Source organism: Pteropus alecto, unplaced genomic scaffold, assembly GCF_000325575.1.
Source record: "Pteropus alecto unplaced genomic scaffold, ASM32557v1 scaffold5, whole genome shotgun sequence".
Lineage (NCBI taxonomy): Eukaryota > Metazoa > Chordata > Mammalia > Chiroptera > Pteropodidae > Pteropus > Pteropus alecto.
This window is the reverse complement of record NW_006441953.1, coordinates 14,427,734-14,431,016: the sequence shown is the minus strand read 5'-3', so window position 1 is coordinate 14,431,016 and position 3,283 is coordinate 14,427,734. Positions and strand designations below refer to the sequence as shown.

Genomic DNA, 3,283 nt, shown 5'->3' with positions numbered 1-3,283 from the left:
CTAATATGATTTATTTTTAGAAAACTGTGTAACATTGTCGATAGCAAGAAAATGGATTGGTGCTTGTGTCCTGTCAAAACATGAAACAAATGCACCAAATATGTGGAACTTTAAGTACCCATAAGAATCAAGGGATCCTTCATTGTTTAAAGGTCAATTATCTAAAAATAGATAAATCATAATTATTTACATAACCAGTTTGGAAACATATTGAAAACAATAATAAACAAATAATCACATTTATTTTATCCATCTATCTTAAATTCTATGTACACCATAGATGTGCATATATGCATGTGTCAAAACCATATTAGATAACATGAATTTTATGTCTTTTACCTTCAGTTTCTTCAGAAGAGAAGTTAAAAAGGCTAGAAAGAGTTTATCTAGAAGAATGTGAAGCAAGCCACAGAGCAATATGTTGACAAGTTGACAATTCTAATAAATCGAAAATTGACTATAAATAACAATATCTCTATTCTTTCTACTATACTTTTAGAAGACAACAGCTGATTAGGTAGTATTCTTAAAATAATGTATTATTTGGAAAGTCACATAACCTTAAACTTGTCATATGTTGAATTAAAAAATGAACTTCTTTGGCAATTTGTAGCAGTGCCACTAGGAATTGATCATCTTTTTAATATAACTAGTGTTGACATTTCCAACTGAGTCCTGGGTCTTTACATCAACAAAATTCCAAGATTTCTAGACATACTAAATGGAAAATGCCAAAGACTAAACTGATATATGATGCATACTGTTCTTTTATTTATCAAAATGCAGCAAATAACATCCTTTCAATCTACATGTAGGGAATTTAATAATATCTGAAGGACAGAGTTAGTGTTTATTTTAACATGAGCCTTTTGAAGACATAAAGATGCTAAATATACTTATAATCTAGATGAAATTATAGGCCCCATGAAAAATATGATAGTGTCTTTCTGGGAGTTAACAAAAGTTAAAGAGGTCATTAAATTAAAGTCATAAAAGTTAAGCCTCAAATCCAAGGAGTTTTAAAGAAATTTTAAAAAAATCGGTAGTAATAGAAATTCTGTGAAATCTGGAGAAAGATTGAGTGTTATCAGGGAGTTTCCCATAATACCATCAGTTTTAAATGTAAATGTATTTTAATTTGCAAATATAAGAAGGTGAGTGTATGTGTGGACGAATAAAGAAAGAAGTGGATGATGTATTTTTCATTTATGGATATGTTATCCTTTGATGTGCCCCACAGGGGAATTTTTTTAAATATTTATGCCTACAGCACCTAATCTTCCTAGGTGGTCTCCCATCCAAGTACTAAACAGGCCCGACCCTGCTTAGCTTCTGAGATCAGACATCGGGCTTGCTCAGGGTGGCATGGCCATTGACCATGAACCAGGGCTCGGGCTTGTTCAGGGTGGCACGGCCATAGACCATTAACCAGGGCTCCATTGAGGCACAAACTCAGGACCTTCTGTGTGTAAAGCAGATGTGCTAATTGCTACACTATGGAACCACTTCTGAGAATTTTTAACCCTATTGCTAATATATAGTAGCTGCATCGAGTAAACAGATAAATAAGTTGTCAAGACAAACTTTTAAAGTGAAGAATTTAGAGTTTCAGAAGTGATGAACTTTCTCCTGGAATCATGTCCATTCATAATAACTTTTCTTTCTCTCAAATTTATGGGACTGATATAAATACAACACCCTAAAGAAACTCAAAATAGATTATTGATTGTCCATAGAACAGATGAGACCAGAAATATGCCCCCCAAACAGTGTTTGACCAAAACACAGTGTAGCTGTGCTAACAAACATGTATTGGTACAGTATTACTCAAATCTAATTAGTTGAGGGGTAAGTGATCTCAAGCATTGGGCATCTGAAGATATAACATTTTGTATGAATATTGCAAGCTACATGGTTCTGTTTGAAGTTTTTCATGAAAAACATGATTTTTGTTTAAATATACAATATTATAAATTATCAATAAATGGTGGGATGTTTCCTACTTATCTTAATAGTAAATGGAAGATCAGCTGTTACAATGAGTGTATCAACTAAAAAAATGGTCTAGGACAATAATAGGTGATGTCATTCTAACAAGTATTTTTTTATTGCTATGTTCTCATAATATTTTGTTAACGGTCTTACATTAACACATAACTACAAGTAATAACAACTATTTTCTTCATTCAATAATGATTAGGTAATTACTAAGGAATATTGCCTAAGAAATTGACTAATAAATAAATCATTAGTGTAGATTGTATTTTGGGCTTGGGGGTTGGGGAGGGAAATGAAAAATTGTTTGTTTGCTATGTGGTGAAATGAATGAGTCTTTCATCCACTGGTCAGTCTTTCTGAGTGCTTCGAGGTAATAATGACCAAATGTTTTGTTGTTGTTGTTGTTGTTGTTGTTGTTATTTAACAAAGAAAAATAATTGGCAATGCTATTCTTTATTTTTCCATTAAAGCTGCAATTTAAACTATATGTAAATGGATTAAGAATTTCAATTGGATCATAATCTGGTAATCATTTTTCCTCATCCAGTTCTTACGCTTTGTCATTTTGTAGTTTTGTTACTTTATTGTTTTTTATTTACATTTTACGCCTTAAAATTATTTATAGTTTTTGCCTGAGAAGTTGTTCTTTAGGAGTACTAAACCTTGAAAAGATAACCATGAAACTACTCAGCTTGATGAGGTGTTGCTTATTAAGAAGAAGACTGAATTCGTTCCATTAATTGAGCTTTGAAGTCTGTGTGTCCCCCTTTTTTTTTTTTTTTAATTCATAAGGAAGAAACAAATAAGCAATAAGAATTTAACTCTGGGTTCAAGAGCTGTCAGCACCTTTGCAAATATCCTTTCTACTTTATCACAAATTTGTTTCAAACATGAGTATTAAAATCACTGCTTTTCCTCTGCACAAATTTCCTGTTATCATTCTATTGCACATCTTGTGAGGATTAAGAGCCAATACCTTTGAGATATCATTGGCGATTAATTCAGGCAATGATCTGGGTTTATCAAAAATTTGTTTTGCAATGACATTTACATTCTTTGTTTCTCCATAGATTTAGCTTCATTTGGGGATGGCTCTAGCATTTATTATTATTTTTTTTAATGGTCAATTTTGTTTGCTAAAAAAAATCACATACCTTTTTAAAATATTTTTAACATCTATTTTTCCATAAAGCAATTTACAAAAAAATTGTTCTGTATAGACTATCATTACAAATATAAATAAAATATAAATGTAATAGCTACTATGAGGTAAGGAACTGTCTTT

At 31.3% G+C, this 3,283-nt stretch overlaps 1 pseudogene; it reads right to left on the bottom strand.

The window, feature by feature from the left end:
• Positions 1 to 1,261: 1,261 nt before the first annotated feature.
• LOC112485708 lies at positions 1,262 to 1,377 on the bottom strand (annotated as a pseudogene).
• Between the last annotated feature and the right edge of the window lie 1,906 nt (positions 1,378 to 3,283).